The sequence below is a fragment of the Aedes albopictus genome, chromosome 1 (assembly GCF_035046485.1).
Source record: "Aedes albopictus strain Foshan chromosome 1, AalbF5, whole genome shotgun sequence".
NCBI classification, from domain to species: domain Eukaryota; kingdom Metazoa; phylum Arthropoda; class Insecta; order Diptera; family Culicidae; genus Aedes; species Aedes albopictus.
The window spans coordinates 250,384,895-250,404,049 of NC_085136.1; the positions used below are offsets into that span (position 1 = coordinate 250,384,895).

A 19,155-nucleotide genomic window follows, 5' to 3' on the forward strand; every position below is an offset into this window, starting at 1 on the left:
TCTGTTACATTTTTTTTGGGAACTGTAACAAATGGATGACGATGACATATTACAGACAACGCCGAACGCATACACCCACACACGCTCAGATTCTATTCCGGTCAGAGATTGAAAAATTAATATCGCAATTTCCCGGGAATCATTGCATTTGCCACCTTCTGCTTCCCTCCACCATTACAACCCGTCTAAGCGGCTCCTTCCCGCACATACACATTTCGATTTGTCCCAATTTTAAAAACGACGACAACGTTGATGACGATGGCAACGTGGGAGGTGTACCATGAGTGGAGGCAATTTGCAAAATTTTAATCCTATTTCGGTTGCCTAGTTTCAGGCGCACTCGACCCAGTCGTTCTCCATTATGATGGCAGCATGCATACATTTGTTTACAAGTCACATACACACAGTCCGTAAAAAGGCTATGGAGGCGGCGGCATGGCTTTCAGCAGCCAGATGAATTTAATTAACTCCATGAAAGATTAAATTTTCATTTAATTAATTATTTGTGTTGAGGTTTTTCCGTGGGCTTTGGTCGGTTGTCGGTCGGGTCGGGTCCGGGGTGTTTTGTTTGCCACTTGGGAAATTTAAGCGACCCGAGCAGGTAGATTTGGCGGAGAGGTGGAACGTGAAGTGACATATACATACGCACACACATACACACTCACATACAGACTGCCATTTCCGTGAAGCTATAATTGGTAATGGCATTAGAAGGGCGAGGAAAGGAGCATAGGTGATGGAGGCCTGTTTTGCGGTCAACCACAAAAACAGACTAATGCCACCAATAATTATGAATATTTAAATAATAAAGTGATGGCAACACTAACCTGGGCTAACGTGGCGAACTTTGTGGTAGAACTGTTACCAAACAGAGTACATACCATTTGAAGAGTACCTTTCTGCCTTAACAACGTTGAGTAACCTCTCGGATCCTGAGAGAACTCTGTTTATAACCCTGAGAGGATTCTTATATTATCCTCAGAATCCAAACAGGGTTGCAAAACGGTGAGTCGATAAGGAGAGCGTTCAACATAGCTCTGGTCGTTGAACCTCATGCTTCCACGGATCAAGTGATGACAAAGACCGCCAGCTAAGAGTTGTGTGATTAGCTGATAGTGCTGGACTCCTGAAAGGATTTTCCTCAGAATCCTGAGAGGATTCTCCCAAGAATCCTGGGAGTATTTTTCTCAGAATCCTGAGAAGATTCTCCTCAGAATTCTAAGAGCATTCTTCTAAGAAATTTGAGAAAATGCTCCCCAGAATCTGAAGAGAATTTTTCTAAGAATCGCGAAAGATTGCTCCCCAGAATTACGAGAGAATTACTCAGAATACTGAGACGATTCATACAAGAATCCTGAGAGGGTTTTGACAAAAATGCTGAGGGGATTCTGACGAGAATCCTGAGAAAATTCTCCTTAGAGTCCTGAGAGGATACTCCTCAGAATCCTGAGAGGTTTCTCCTCAAAATCCGAAAGGATTCAGCAAGAATCCTGAAAGAATTCTGACAAGAATCTTCTGAGGAATCTATCGAAAATCATTAGAGGATTCTGACGAGAATCCTGAGAAAATCTCCACAGAATCCTAAAAAGATTCTCCTCAAAATCCCTGAAGAATTCTCCTCAGATTCCTGAAAGGATTCATCTCAGAATCGTAAGAGGTCAATTGCGAGAAGATTACGCTCAGAATACTGAGACGATTCTGCCGAGAATCCTAAAAGGAATCTGACGAGAATCCTGAGAGGATTCTGACGAGAATCCTGAAAGGGTTCTGACGAGAATCCTGAGCGGATTCTGACGAGAATCCTGAGCGGATTCTGACGAGAATCCTGAGCGGATTCTGACGAGAATCCTGAGCGGATTCTGACGAGAATCCTGAGCGGATTCTGACGAGAATCCTGAGCGGATTCTGACAAGAATCCTGAGCGGATTCTGACGAGAATCCTGAGAGGATTCTGACGAGAATCCTGAGAGGATTCTGACGAGAATCCTGAGAGGATTCTGACGAGAATCCTGATAGGATTCTGACGAGAATCCTGAGAGGATTCTGACGAGAATCCTGAGAGGATTCTGATAAGAATCCTGAGAGGATTCTGACAAGAATCCTGAGAGGATTCTGACAAGAATCCTGAGAGGATTCTGACAAGAATCCTGAGAGGATTCTGACAAGAATCCTGAGAGGATTCTGACGAGAATCCTGAGAGGATTCTGATAAGAATCCTGAGAGGATTCTGACGAGAATCCTGAGAGGATTCTGACGAGAATCCTGAGTGGATTCTGACGAGAATCCTGATAGGATTCTGACGAGAATCCTCCAAGGATTCTGACGAGAATCCTCCAAGGATTCTGACGAGAATCCTCCAAGGATTCTGACGAGAATCCTCCAAGGATTCTGACGAGAATCCTCCAAGGATTCTGACGAGAATCCTCCAAGGGTTCTGACGATAATCCTCCAAGGATTCTGACGAGAATCCTCGAAGCGTTCTGACGAGAATCCTCCAAGGATTCTGACGAGAATCCTCCAAGGATTCTGACGAGAATCCTCCAAGGATTCTGATGAGAATCCTCCAAGGATTCTGACGAGAATCCTCCAAGGATTCTGACGAGAATCCTCCAAGGATTCTGACGAGAATCCTCCAAGGATTCTGACGAGAATCCTCCAAGGATTCTGACGAGAATCCTCCAAGGATTCTGACGAGAATCCTCCAAGGATTCTGACGAGAAACCTCCAAGGATTCTGACGAGAAACCTCCAAGGATTCTGACGAGAATCCTCAAAAGATTCTGACGAGGATCCTCGAAGGATTCTGACGAGAATCCTCGAAGGATTCTGACGAAAATTCTCAAAGGATTCTGACGGGAATTCTTGAAAGATACTGACGAGAATCCTGAGAGGATTCTGACGAGAATCCTGAGAGGATTCTGACGAGAATCCTGAGAGGATTCTGACGAGAATCACGGAAAAATTCTGACGAGAAGATCCTGAGAGGATTCTGACGAGAATCCTGAGAGGATTCTGACGAGAATCCTGAGAGGATTCTGACGAGAATCCTGAGAGGATTCTGACGAGAATCACGGAAGGATTCTGACGGGAATCCTTAGACGACTTTGACGAGAATCCTGAGAGGATTTTGACGAGAGTCTTGAGAGGATTCTGACAAGAATCCTGAGAGGATTCTGATGAGAATCCTGAGAGGATTCCGACAAGAATCCTGAGAGGATTCTGATGAGATTCCTGAGAGGATTCTGACGAGAATCCTCGAAGAATTCTAACGAGAATCCTCGAAGGATTTTGACGAGAATCCTCGAAGGATTTTGACGAGAATCCTCGAAGGATTCTGACGAGAATCCTCGAAGGATTCTGACGAGAATCCTGAGAGGATTCTGACGAGAATCCTCGAAGAATTCTAACGAGAATCCTCGAAGGATTTTGACGAGAATCCTCGAAGGATTCTGACGAGAATCCTCGAAGGATTCTGACGAGAATCTTCGAAGGATTCTGACGAGAATCCTCGAAGGATTCTGACGAGAATCCTCGAAGGATTCTGACGAGAATCCTCAAAGGATTCTGACGAGAATCCTCAAAGGATTCTGACGAGAATCCTCAAAGGATTCTGACGAGAATCCTCAAAGGATTCTGACGAGAATCCTCAAAGGATTCTGACGAGAATCCTCAAAGGATTCTGACGAGAATCCTGGAAGGATTCGGACGAGAAACCTCGAAGGATTCTGACGAGAAACCTCGAAGGATTCTGACGAGAAACCTCGAAGGATTCTGACGAGAAACCTCGAAGGATTCTGACGAGAAACCTCGAAGGATTCTGACGAGAAACCTCGAATGATTCTGACGAGAATCCTCGAAGGATTCTCACAAGAATCCTGATAGGATTCTCACATAAATCATGAGAGAATTCTTACGGGCATCTCAAACGCATTCTGACGATAACCCTGAGAAGATTCTGACGAGAATCCTGAGAGGATTCTTTGAAGGATCCTGAGAGGATTCTAAGAGAATATTGTAAAAGTTTTTATTTTTGGAAAATCGAGAAATGATTTGTTGGTGGCTCCTGAGAGGAGTTATTACAGAATCACTCGAGCAGGTTTTTAAGGAACCCTTGAAAGATTTCGAGAAGAATCCTGGGAATATTCTTTGAAAAAATCTGGTAGAATCCTTTGGAGAATTGAATAAAATCTTATAAATTCCATTCAGGATTCTGTCAGGAAACCTATCAGGATTCACAATAACATTAGAATTATCCTCCGGCTCACAATTGGCGCTTTTAAAGCTAATTGACCTAATCGCTGTTTGAAGTTCAATTCCTATTCATAGCACATTACTGAGCACAATCAAACAAAGTAATTGGATTGCAAACAACAATCGACGCAAATTAATATTTAAACCACCAGTGTTTTTTCTCTTGTTTCACACAAACACAACAGTTCCACAACCATTATTAGTACCTTGCACCACTGACCACCGCATCTGGACCACCTGGACCTGGGATTGTTGGTGTTGGTTGACGGCAGAAACCACAGACGGTGTCATGTTGGGCAAAGGACTGGGATTTAGAGAGATTGCTGTAGTTCGATTCCACTCTGGATAAGGTCAATCCAACTAGAGAATGATTTGTACCATAGGTTTACTTTCCTTGATGTCCTAAGCAGTGAAGGGCAGTCTTAGCAGCTGTCATAACCATGGCATGGATGTTTGGATAACAATCCATAGTTCATGTAACCATTTATCAATTTGAACAAATTGATGATGAGAATCTATGGGAGCTCAATATGATAACACATATGGTAATTTTACATTCAGAATGTTTGGTAAGAAGAAATCGTCGAATTAGCTGCAAATGTTCATAAATTTAACTGATTGATTTCAACTGTTAATTGAAATGAACGAAAATGTGATTACCACAACCGATATGTTCACCATTCAATTTATGGTAAAGATGATAAAAGTTGAAAGAACTATGCTTTCACCAACACAAATGGGCTTCCAAGTTATTTTAAACCGAATGAGTCGACAAACCATTGAACAACTATTACAGTGATGGTAAACAACCATTTGAATTGGCTTTTGACCTGCAAATTTGACGTTAACTCCAGCTTTACCACTCCTGCCGGATCATCCTTTTACCAAACGGCCTGGGGGATCACACGGCTGTTCTTCCGCTCGAAAACCGAAAAACCACCGACTGCCTGCCCATATAATCGATATTAATTAAAACAATCCCCACAACGAGAGTGGTGGCGGAGCTGACCGGAAGCCAAACACAATATTGTCGATATTTATTAAATCATCCCAACGAACGCGCCGATCGACGGCCACTCAGTGCAAGTGCAGTCAGTGGTGGCAGTAGCATCAGTCAGCAAATGTGAGTGTTTGCATTTGGATCGCGTTACTGGCTCTCTAACCGAATCCGGGGCTTTGAGGCAAGCTTGGAGGTATAAAAGTTGTTTCGGATTTTTATTTCCGTTGTTTTTTACTCGATGGGAGCTATTGGCAAACAAACCACATCCTCACCTTTCGGCGGTGTGGTGTAGAGTATGTATATCGAATTAATCAAACTAATTCGATTGGCTGTGTGGTGTAAAGCCGCGGACATTTTACACTGCTGTGCAGCTAATAAACATCCCATCCTATTAAGGGACCTAGTTAACCTCATATCGTGGCATTTAATACTGTGAGCAGTAGCTGAGAGTAGTTTTTTCCCAATAGGGATGCCAGTAGTTCTGCGCTCTAACGGTAGTGTTTGTCAACCATTACAGTAATGGTTACTCACCAAAACGTTTAGATTTCGCAATGAGATTATTTTATTGAATATTTAGTGGATCTGAAACCATTCGACTGCATGGTAATAACTATAAATGGTACAGTTGTACATTAACTCATGATACTAAAGTAAAGAGTTAGTACATTCCAAAGAACACAAGTTCGACAGCAACATCAAACGTTTTTGATAGAAACACAGTACGCTTGACGTATCATCCAGTAACTATCAGACAACCATTCCAGAAATGGTGATTCTTCAGAACCATTATGATCAGTGATATTGTTTCTCAAAAGTAACGTTTCAAATTATCTAATAACGATATTAACGAGCAAGTGATTCCGCTCGTTCGACTCGTTAACTTCCATGCTGTGTGTGCCGACAGTATCGAAACCATTTCAGCAATGGTAATTAACTCATTTTTGCATGAAATTAGCACGATCTAAAGAAAACGGATCAAACAAAGACAAACGATTGTGCTAGAAGTTCAGCATTGTTGACGGGTAACCGAATAACTATTAGGTTACCATTTCAGCAATGGTGATGAGTCAGAAACATTATGATTGGTGGTAATTTCGTAGAAAAATCCCATACTAATGATCCAGAAATGACACTAACGTGTCGAATGACTTCCCACGGCGAATTTTAACTTCCAACTCAGTACGTAAACGTGTGAAATGCTTACCAGCTGGTAAGAAAGAACGTTTCCGTTAACATACCAATTAGAATTTGATACAATTTCTCCTCATGTTGAGTTGGACTGCCGGCCTCCTCGTCTAATCAGGTTGCAACCTTGCCCGGAATGCAACTCAATGATAATTAATTAAAGGATTCCTGTGTACATCTCTCTCTCTTCAATGGGTAACCTGGGTACCCATCTCCAATCATCCGAACCGTAATCGATTAGGAGTCATACAGACCGCAAAGTTCCCGCTTCCTCTTGTCAAATATTCTAAGGAAGCGATCCACCGTCACCCTCAGCTCAGCTAACAGCCATCAAGGTTCCGAAGGGCTCAAGGACAGACAGAGCGAGCGTTACGATTCTGAGATACAGAGACAGAGAACGGGAGCTTAAGCAATTATCGTTAATTAAGAGAGCTCCGGCTTCAACTTGCTGGTGTATTTGTCCTCCGTAGTCTCCTGGTGGTGGTGGCCAAGTGTTGCAACAAGTACCACACTTGACTGACTGGACTGCTGCCGGCGGCCGGGTTATGCACAGTCGATTAGATCTCCTCTTGGGTTCTGCGGTTGTATGCAAGTCAATCCCGGTCCGCCCGGTATCGTGTGTGTGCAGCCACGACACGCAGCAAATTAATGCATGATTGATAAATAATTAATTAAAATTGTTTTGCGTTGAGATTGGGAAGGGGCTGCTGGCTAGCAGAGCTAGAATCAGCAGATCTGGGGAAGAATGATGGTTGGAAGGAGCGTTGACGAAAGGCGCGTGCCATGGGAGGTTCAGCCATGACCAATGAGGATAATCGAGAAATTGGTGCAAAACCGTTTGAAATTTTACAATAACCATTTAAAAACTATACGAGCAATGGTCATCGGAATTTGTTGCGTAACACAATACAAAGTCGTGTCGCACATCTTGCAGTAAGTGTGCAACAATAAGAAACAGAAGAACAAGCGAGCTTCAGTACAATAAAGTGACAATTTGATATATAGTAACAAATCCCACCAGAAAGAATTAAACCTTAATTCTAAAAGGTTTTATAAAACTGAAAAATAAACTTGTAAGCGAACACAATACTTTAATTTAAAATAATAAGTGACAAAACGTGATTGAAATATGCATAACTATTAAAAACCATACCAGAAATGGTCATCACGTCTCACGGTATTGGGACCAAAGGAGTACCCTGGTATTATTTTTTTTATCAGAGAATTCTAACAATTCCGAAAAAACGACGTAATATATAAAAATAGGATTCAGGTTTTTAGGTTTTCGAGATATGATTTTTTGACAGTCGTATTTTTGATATTAGCTACTCTGAAATTGTCTAATATTGCAAATCCTCATAAAACTATGCATGGTATAGCGTGATGTGGTGTATCTTGTTTAGTTTAAGAAAGATTTTAAATATAATAACATTTGAAAATTGTCCAGTATGGGAAAATACGGCTTACTTAAAAAATACGGCAAAAACTTAAAAAAATAATATGCATCTCTATTTTTTATATATTACGTCAAATTTTCTGATAAAAATATTAAAACAAGATATACCTTTGGTCTCGAGACTATGAAAATGCGAAGAAACTAATATATTTTCATATTTGATGTACCTAAACACGTTTTGGCCATTTCAACGTGCTTTTCTTAAAAACTGCTATTCAATATCTATTTAGCAAACAAAATGAAAAGAAAATTCAAAATCGGCCTAACCACTATGATTTTTTGAAAATTGCTAATTTTGAAAAACTGATTTTTCAAATAAATTTTATGTGGAAAGGCTGAATTCATAACGTTTATTTCGAGCAAATTACTATACTTTGAAGTAGAATACGAACAATCCTGTATCTGAGAAATTTCAAATTCCAAAAAATTCATCCTCGGAATGATTTGTTGCACACTATTATAACGACTGAAGTGATTGGAGTAAAGAATAGTTGTAGCAAATTTATTTGTTGTGCTCAACTCTCTATAAAAACTAACTGGAATTGAAATTTGGAGACATCTAGAGAAAATTGGGGTGATATCTTCCGAGTTCGAGTAATTCCCGAATAATTTTAAGAATTCACTGTAATTTAGCAATTTTAGGAATTCCCCGTTATTAAGAAATTCATTGCAACCATGAAAAAACTGACAGATCTAGTGGTATTCCTGGTGGGTCTCTTGCATGAGATATTATAGTGAAATCGCTGTAGAAGTTCCTGGGGAAATTCTTGACCAAAATCCAGATTAAATTAAAAAAAAAAGGGCTAAATATCCGAAGGAATTCTTCGCAGAAAATTGTCCAAAGCATTACCTTGAGCAATTCCTGAAGATATGAACTGTTGAATCTGAGGAGGATACTATACCAACGTTAACACTGATAATAATGTTGATAAATCTTCAGGAACTTGGGATATTAATTCCTTGTGAAATGTGCTGAGAAATTCTGCAATCAATATCAAAAAGAACCTGAAGAAATTCCTAATGCAATACAAGGAGGAATCCCTGGGGGCACCATTAAAATTAAGTACAGTTACAAGTCACAATCCTTAGGGGAGAGATTCCTGCATGACTCCCTGGAAGATTCTTAGACCCAACCAGGTGGAATCCTTGGAGGGAAACTTTAGCCGAATATTAGTTTTATCTGTGGTTATATCCCTGTTGAAATCCTTGTAGAAATGTCTTATCGAGCAATCCAGAGCAATTTTCGGAAAAAAAAAATTCCTGGGAAAATATCTGGAGAAATCCTTGGAAGAAATCGAATGATTTTCCAGAGGAGCGATTTGAGAAATATTTGAAATCTTCCACTAGTTACTGTTGAATCTTTTGTAAAACTCTTTGAAGAAATTTGCAGTTAACACCTTGGTAGCATCCCTGGGAAATTTTTGATGGCTTTTTAGGTTTGAATCTGTTATAAAATCCCTGCATAAATATTTGGAAAAAGAAAATAACGGAACTTTGGATGCAATATTGAGAAAACATTATAATACAAAAGTTAAATCTCTGCAAAAGCTAGTTGTATAATCCTTGATTTTTTTTAAGAAAGTTTTTAAAAATCAGGGGAGAAATTGATAATGGAAACCTTCAATCTTCCTAATGCATCATGTTGGGAACAGCAGCTCGCTGACGTAGTGTACGGTTTTGGATAAAAAATTACCATAATGCACAAGGAGGAATGAAAAACTTCAAGAAAGAAAAAAAAATAGAAAAATCGCTGTTATAATATCTAGGCATTAGGCATAGGATTTGGAAGACTGTTTAATAAACAAGATCAAATCCAAGAAACCCGATGCCAAATTTTATTCTTCAAAAATTGGCTCTCTATTTTTTTTTTTATTTTATACTTTATTTACACTTTACCCTGTTTATTTCACAATTTTCCGTATAATTCCCGTTTTTTGACCAGTGATTTAAAATTCTCGGGTTTTCACGGATGTGCTAAATTTCTAATTTTTCTTGTAAAAAACGTGTGTTTTTATTCATCTATGTTGAAACAATTTTCTAAAGGTACAATTTAATCACAACATTTTCAATCAACAAAAATATTACATATTATTAAATTAGTCAAACAGTTCCAAAGTTATCGGGATAATTTATTAACATATTGAAAAAATAAGAAAATATAACAAATCCTAAAAACTCAAATTTTACACAATTTTGGAACAATTTAATGTTATACAAATTTGAGAAAATTATGCGAAAAAATTTAAATGTGAGAAATTTGTAGCTCTTACAGTGAATGCATATTTTCATTATTCGAAAATTCAATTTGAAGGTGTTGGCACTACTTTTAAATCTCAATATTATTGGTGCATACTCAGACGTTTCTGTTTTTATGTTTCGAATCCAATTCAGAACAGCATACGAGTACGAGGTTTCAACAACTTATGAAAAATAAGCCACACCCTAATGAAAACCCTGAGATAGATGAAAAATATATTATTTTTTGTAATAGGTTTCATACGATGTTTTTATATTTTTTGAACCAACTTTGTAAGAGTTTGCATATAAAGTCGATGAATTAATACGCAGCAAATTTGCCACACGATTTGTTCTTTGGAACGTGTATATTGTGGGGTGGAAAAATAAAAAAAAATGTTATATAGAAAATTAGTACCAAGAAATTTGAAATACATGTTTTGAAAATTTTGTCCTTTAATTTTTTTTTCAGAAAATTTAAATTAAATCGCCATGTAAAGTCTGAATCGGGGAAATTCAAAACTTTTCGTGCGATCTAATGCGGTTTTAATGAAAAAGCGCTCAAGCCACCTAGATGATTATCTGGATCGGCCAGTAACGGACAACAAAAAACCGACATCTTACCGTGAGTTTTTGTTTTTTTTTTTAGAATTTAGCATATTTTTTAATTTGGCTGCAGGAATCATACAAATCCAGTTCATAATTCTTGAAAAAAGGCTCTCATGTTTCGGAAAAAGTGATCTTACTTTTTTATTTGACAGAGTTTATTTTGTTGAACTGGGTGAAGAATAAACTCTTAAAAATTAAAACGAAAATATTTGGAATTTTGAAAGACCTTAACACGATAAGTATTTTTGTCTAGGATATTCATTTTGCGTGTAAAGTTTCGACCCATCCCATACTTTTCATATTTAACAGTTACCTATAAAAAAGAAATAAAAATAAGCTGATGGAAATCCAGATAGATTCTTCTTCTGATGAGTTCTTTCAATTCTTCCTCAATCGGAAAAGTAGAACAGGGTTTCTAGTCCAGTTTTCTTAGTTCAAGGAAATAATTGCAAGTACAAATATTGTTTATTTCAGTAAATTGAATGGGTAAAATGTGACGTAAAAAATGCAGAAAATCTTTTAGAGTCATTTATTATAAGGAAATTTAGTAAAAATATGAGCGTTATTGGAGCGTTATTATCTGAAAGAAATGTAAATCTATGTTTTTTTAGAATTATATTAAAACAAAAGTTAGAAAACTGGTTGACTGCAACTTTTTTTGTACAATTTTTGATAAAAAGTAAGGCAAATTCGATGATATTCTTTATTATGATTGTGAAAGTTCATTCTTTTTATATTTAGAAGAATAGAGCTGTAGCTGTAACAAAGTTTCTAAATACTTCCTAGGGAATCTGAACTTTGTTACTGTCAACATTCTTGAAAACAAAAATCCCTAGCTAAGTCTGATTTCAGAAATGCTTTTAAGGTTGTATTTCAAGGAGTTTATTCAGAAATTCTTTTCAATAACTCGATTAGAGTATTCATTGAAGACTACCTTTAGAGTAATCCAATATTTTGAGAAGCTCTCCATGTAAAAATTCATATGAATTTCTCAATTGATATTCTTTTTCTGAAAGTTTGTTCAAAGTTCATTCAAGCATTCTAAATGTGAATGTCTGAAATTTTTCCCGGATAACTGCTGAAAATTCTTCTAAAGTACGGATTCTCAAATTTCTCCATGTCACTCACGACTAACTTTTAAGAGTCATAAAATGTGACGACCCGCTTGCCTCTAATCGTCGATGCATACGACATGGTTCAATTTACTACTGAATTTCGCTGTCAGGACTTCTCTAACTCTAACAAGGCCAACAAAAATGGCATTCGAGAAATTATAAAAAAATAATCTGAAACATCCTTATAAAAAGGATTTTTTTTACTTTTCATGATCCACCAGAATTTGCCGAAAGTTTCGAAGAGTTCTCAAATATTTCCAAAAAGGGATAGAAATTACAGAAAAATAAACTACGAAACCTACAAAAAGTGGGCATAAAAATACGTTTAAAAAAATCCGCTAATCCAAGCGACAAATTTAAAATTTTCACAAATTCGGAATTTTTATTTAAAGAAATGTTGAATTTTCCTTTGATGACTTTCTATAAGAACTATTTGAAAATCATGAATACCCATACCAACAAGATCACTTTTCAAAATTGCGAAACAAAACTTGTTAGAAAGTTACCAGGAGTCTAATGACATTTTCATTCAAGGCTCTTGTAGGAAATTACGAGAAAAATCTAGCTAAGTTACTCCAGTCCAGTCAATTTTCATTTGAAGAAAAGTTTAAATTTTATTCGAGAGCTAACCTTTGGAAAATTCTTGTGAGAAATTCTGAAAAAACAAAATGTTGCTAGAATATTTTGTTAAGTCCAGTGAGTTTTTGTTCAACTTTCAATATTTCATTTGGCATTTGTCATTTGGCAATTTTCAACATTTCCTTAACATCCCTGTGGATCCGTCCTTCTGAAGATATTTTTTTTTTTGAAAATCCTGTGGCGAAATTCGGAAAAAATCTTTCTTGAAGGTATTCTCAAGTCCACTAAACATCTTCATTAAAAAAAAAACCAAATAAACTTTGTACGGTTCTAGAAATTTTAAAGATCCAGGGTCATTCAAATATGACGTCCATCGTTTAGGGTGGAGGGGGGGGGGGGGGTGGTCTGAGAAAGTGTGACACTCCATGTATAAGGTATACAAAATAGCGTGACAGAGGGGGTCTAAAATTCCCGAAAAATGATGGACGTCATATTTGAATCGGCCCTCCCCTAGATTCCGATTTCCTATTGAATGCAACACCTGGAGCGAATAGATCAGAAGCACTCAGAAGGTTACCTCCAGAGGCACGTTTTCCTCTATTTGGTACATTTGAGCTATCCGAAAAGATTCTAATTGCAACACTTATTTTCAAAATTCATAAGAAGAAATTAGGCAATCGGCAAATGAAACTCCCGAATTTTTACCGTTTTTTTTTTTCGACAGCTTTTCAAAGTTTTTGCCGATTCTATCAGGAACATTCAAGAAAATTAATATTTTAAAAATCTTAGATTTCCCATAATGTTAAGACGAACAAGAACATAAAATTAAATTATTAATTCCAAGAATTAATGAAAATTTCTGAAACTTCTAAAAATCCTGAAAAAGTTATTGATGAATTCCATCAGTCTCAGCGAATTTGTTTGTTAAGCTAAATAGTAGAGCAATTACCACACAAACAGAGCTAATGGCAAGAAAAAAAATACCCGAAGAGTGTCTGCGTCTGAATGTCGTGAAATAATTTTCGAAGCTTTTTGTTTTGAAATTCCACAAGGAATTTGTTTTTGTGTTCATTTGCAACTGCAGGAAGTCAAGGAGATTTCTAAGGCTGACATTGTAAAAAAAACCTAAGAGCATCTTTGAGATCCAAGAAATTATACTGTCTGGCATTCCGTCTGGCATTTTGTTATTTCATTAGCGATCGCAATGGTATTCTCAGACATTATTTCAGAGAAATTTGTCAAGAAAATTTTGAAGGCGTTTTGTCAAGATGTGTTATTGAGAAAGTTTCCTTCCTAAAATTTCAATAAATGCAAATCTTTTTTTTTTTGGTTTTGAAATTCTTACTCCTCTTCTTCATCCGAAAATATTACACTGTAAATTTATTAGAACTGCTTCAGATGCATCCAAATATCCACTGGAGTTTTTTCTCCGAGAATTAAAAGCTTGATCTAGAAATTTTCAGACGTTTTTCATTATAGTTTGACCGACAACCCATGCAAGTGCTTCACCAAAAAGCGATTTTTCCAACTTCTTTTGTCGGTTTTATCTAAGATTTTTTTTTTGCAAAGCCTTTCAAGAATTCATTATAAAACTCCCGTAATTTTCTTCGAATAATTGTTGAAATTTATAAATTTTTCAAACATTTTTCCAAAAATTTGAAATATTTTTTAATTTTTTTTTTTATGACTTTTTTTGGCATTACAGTGAAGTAAAAAATAAATTTGTATTTCATTCAGAATTTCCATGTTATAATCATTATTAATGCAGTTGATGTCTTTAGGCGTCATAGAAAAATTACGCAATGAACAAAACTCGTGTAACTTTTGAAAACGCCCACATTTTTTTTGCAAACTAACACATTGTGGCAATTTAAGCACCCAACCCTCACCAATGTTTTAAACCAATATTGTTTTAAATTGCTAAAAGATTTCAGCTCTCTCTCTTCTTGGCGTAACGTTCCAACTGGGACACAGCCTGCTCCTCAGCTTAGAATTTTATGAGAACTTTTACAATTTTAAACTGAGATCCCCCACAGCCAATGTTTATTTTGCATATGTAAATATATCATGTGGTAGTCATGAAGATATTTTATACACAAGATAGTTAAGGAAATGTCGATTATGAAATGGATTCTAAGCTAACCGGGAATCAAACTCTTCACCCTCAGCATGGTTTTGTTGATTGCACGTGCGCTTACCACATCGGCTACATGGGCTTCTTTCCGGCATCTCTGAGATTCCTCTAGGTTTACTTGTTTGGATTCATCCAGGTAGGCTAACATTTAAAAAGGGCGCAACAATCATTTCGAATTTTTGCTTCTCCCTTCCTTCTGAGCACATGGCCCATTTTTATGTAATCTCTGACCAGCAACAGATAGAGCAGGCTCCCTTCTATCTGATAACGGGATAAAATTGTATAAATAAATTTAAATACGCCTAGACGGGGTGGAAGAAGTTGAGACATGCAATGGTTGTTCCGCCCTTTTTTACATGTGTTTCCTGTTTGGATAGCTTAAAAAATTGCTGTGAGAATTGTATTCATTAGAAACCCTTAAGGAATTCGAGATGGGATTTCCCCAAAAATTCTTGCTGCGATTTCTTCAAGAACTTTTGCGTGGTTTCTTGTAAGATTTTTGCTGGTATTTCTTTAAGAATTCCGTCGGAAATTTTTAAAGGAATTCTTCCGGGAGTTTTATAACGATTCATTAAAGTTTGTCTCTTTAAGATTTTCTCAGGCATTCCTTCTGTGATTTCCCCAGAAGCTTTCCTTGAGACTTGTTCTGGAACTCCTGCTAGGATTCCTCCAAAAGTTTTGCTAATATTCTGACAGCTTTCTTTTTCAAAAATTTTCTACATGAACTCCTACAGCGATGTATCCAGGGGTTTCTCCAAGGATTTCTCCAATAATTCCTTATGCAGTTGCTCAGTGGATTTTTCCAGGGATTTTCCTAGCTATTCTTTCAAGGCATCCTGCTGGCATTTCTATATGAATATCTGTTCCTCCAAGAAATTTTCTGGAAATTTTTATAAGAGCCTTTTCAGACATTTCACTAAGAATTGTTCATGCATTCTTCTTATGATACCTCACGTTGACGAACTCCTGAGATTCCTTCAGAAATTCTTGCTGGTATTCCTGTAGGACTTTATTCAGTAATTTCTACAGGAACTCCTCTAGTGATGTATTAAGAGAATTCTGTAGATACTTCTGCAAAAATTCCTATATGAATAACTCCGTGCTTTAGTCCATTAATAAATCTACGGAAGGCACAAGTTTCCCAAATGGAAGAGAACGTGCCCCGTGAGCCAACCTTCTGATGAATAAATCTAGCGATTTTCCTAGGGATTTTTTTAAGAATTCCTCTTAGGATTTCTTCAGGGATCCTTCTAAGAATTTCGTAAAATGTTCCTCTATTAATGCCTTCAGTAATTACTCATACAAGAATTCCTCTAGAGATTTCACGTAACGCAAAATTTGGCAATTTTAGACCCTATCCGCTATCCCTCCACCGCGTAACTATTTTTGAAAGAGAAATTTTAAAATTTTGTATGAAGCGTAACAAAGCGCTGGAAACCCCCCCATCCCCATTTTCGTTACGTAATATATGAACGAACCCAAAGCAGACCCTCCCTCCACACCTATCTCCGTCTCTGACGTGCTCAGAACAATTTTTCATGAATAAAAAAATGATTTTAAAAAATGTCCCGATTTTGTCAGGTACCCGATTTTGTCAGCCCAAAATGCTACCAGGGGCTGACAAAATCGGGTCCTTACTGTATACCAAAAATTCCTGAAAAAATCTTGTGTTTCGTATTCTCGAATCCTATAATAAAGAAAACTGACGAATGTTTTCATTACAGCTACCTCATTTTATGAAAAGATTTGAAGAACTGATAAATTATCAACAAGTAAAATTCTGCCTACATGAATTGTGAAAAAATAAATAAATAATGAGGATATTCGCGCAGGGTTGGAATTCCTAGAGAAACAATATAGGGTTTGTTGTACGAAATTTTGGAATATGTATTCCTAAAAATACAAAATCTCAGCAGTCTCATCCTAAAGATTTTTAGCAAATTCGTTGGCGAAACTAAATAACAAGGTAGTAGCAGAATATCTGGCTAAATGTCAAAAAAAAAAAATACTCGTGAAAAAGATTTGGAAACAATTGCTTGGGAAATTTCCGAATAGTAAAATGTTTTGTATTCGTTTGCTATTGCCACTGAAGGAAGTCAGGCAGATTGCATTATGCAATTCTTAGAGGTGTTTTATATATAATTCCCAGATATCATGTCAGAGAAAATTCTCTTGAAGATCCTTGAGATTTTTTAAGAAATTATTTTTCCTAAAATTTTAATATGGGAGAATTAATTATAATTTTATATTTTATTATTTGGCAATTTGTCCGAAGATCAAAAGGATCATACCAAAAAAACAACAACAATTGGTCCTAATGCTTTTGAAATCCCATTGGAAACTCTCGGAGAATTTCTCCTACATTTTTTTCAGAACTTATTCATTATAGTTTGACCTTTTTGGGCTCTTCTTGCACAAACTTCACCAAAAAAAGTTTTGTCTAGTTTTTTTTCTTTTTTCTTATCAGTTACTAAAAACTTTCAAGAATTTTTCATAAGCTCCAGTAAAAGTGACAGAAATTCATACAAGTTTCTCACTAGAATTCTTTTCGTGGACTCAACTTGAATTTCTCCAGTATCTATTAAGGAGTTTCCAATGCGATTATGTATTAATAAAATTTCTCCACATATTCTATAAATGTTTTTGCACGAAAGATTTTTTTAGATTTTTTTTACCAGAAGTTTCTAAGCAATTCTCTTCTACATTTTAACAGTTACCACAATGAATTACTTACGGCATTGTATCAAGAGTTTCTCCAAGCAATTCAATCAGGAAATCCAGCAGAAACCATACCGAAAACCCATCATAATTTCACAGAGACTTTAAAAGAAATTTCTCCCAAAGGCTTCTCCAAGAAATCTTTTAGAGATTGTACCAGAACATTGCTCTAAAAATTCGCTGAACTTGTTTTAGAAAGAAATTGTTTAGAATTTTTTTTGTCTCATGGAGTTTTCAGGGCTCACGATTTAGTGCAAAATTCTGAAAATCCATAAGCAACTTACTAGTTTAAACGTTTTTTCTGAAATTAGTTTCAGATGGTGCTTGAAATTCTAGAAATAAGTCAATATCTTTTAAAAAGATCCTGAAATTTTCAAAATAATTGTTTCTTCATAACCATCCGGAATAGGTCCTAAATGCAGCAAAATGTCATATGAAAGACTAAAAACTGAATCTGCCGAAAATTTCTCTATAAGTTCAAGAAATTTTTTTTCCGGAAAATGTGGCATTTGTTAAAATTTTCTTGTACCACAACTTCATCCAGGAATTCACTGAACTTTTTATCTAGTTAGTTATCTAGTTTTTTTTTAGTTTTATTGGGTTTTCATAGCTTATGATTTAGAACAACACTATTTTCGAAATAAGTCTCAGATGATGCTTGGAATTCAAGGTTCGTTATGATAAAAAGAATTCTGAAAATTGAGAAATGGTTGCTCTTATTCTTATATTTTTTTTTAATTAACCATCTGGAATATGTCCTAACTGCAGAAATGTGTTATATAAAATACTAAGTAGATCTGCCAAAAAATTTCTTTATAAGTACAACCAAAAATTCTTCGAAAAATGTGAAATTTTTAAGAAATTCAATAACGTGTTTTATTTTTATTCAAAAAATTTTGGAAGAACTATCACAAATATCTATCTAATCTATCAATCTTCTACCCAGAATGTTCTCTAGAGAATCGTTCAAACTGTTGAGTAAAATAACGATTCACCTTAATGGTTCCGTTTTTACCCAATATGGTAAATAGTCAAATCCAAAAATTCCCGACTGCGTTACTACCCAGTAATCAAAACATGCTCAGGAGGAAAAACGTATTTCAAAGTAATGTTTACGGTAATAATCTAAGTAATGATGGTTGAACTATGTTAATTAACCCATTCATTATTTTTCCTTAAAAAAATCAAAATTCAATCAGGGTTTTCCAAAAAAAAAGAGACAATAAAAACAGACAATGTTTTTTTTCGGGGATGTTCAACATCATCTAAATTGCCTTGAAGTGTGGATTCTGATTTGCATAAATGAGTTTGAGTAGGCAAAATCTTTTTCGCCACAACATGTGTACGTAGATCCATTGGATTTTCTAAGGTAAATCAGATATTCAAGACCCTCCAATTTTCCCTGGTGTTCTACCTGATCCACCAGGCATTCATAAAAGCGTATTTGTTGAAAAAAAACGTCGTACTAAGTGAAAGTACGCTTCCGATGTTTTCAGATATTCCAGGTTTCCAAACTGTCCTGGAGTTCCGACTGATCACCGACCATAATTTGTTCCTTTGCCCAAAACCAATATCAAAAACGTGATTTTGTTGCACTCACGGAACCGCCAAACTACCCAAAATTGAGTTCTTTTGACAGAATTCCATAGTTCGGCCCAATAAGCCAAAATTTGTGTAAATCGATTAAACTCACGCTAGGTAGATTGCCTTTACCCCCAGCTAAAATATACTCAAGAGTAGATAAGTTCAACCTAAGACCCCCCTCATTCAACTCAATTTTGAGTAAACCGACATTTACCCAAAATTGGCTTATTGGGGTCAAGGACCCCCTTTGGGTAGATGCATATCTGTTTGTTTTAGACAACATCGGTGAA

General features: G+C 36.4%; 1 protein-coding gene across 9 annotated transcripts in view; it reads right to left on the reverse strand.

Annotated features, from left to right (window-relative positions):
• Nucleotides 1–19,155, reverse strand: part of LOC109400406 (polypyrimidine tract-binding protein 2) — a 1,522,650-nt gene that overhangs the window by 292,999 nt on the left and 1,210,496 nt on the right. The window lies entirely within an intron of this gene.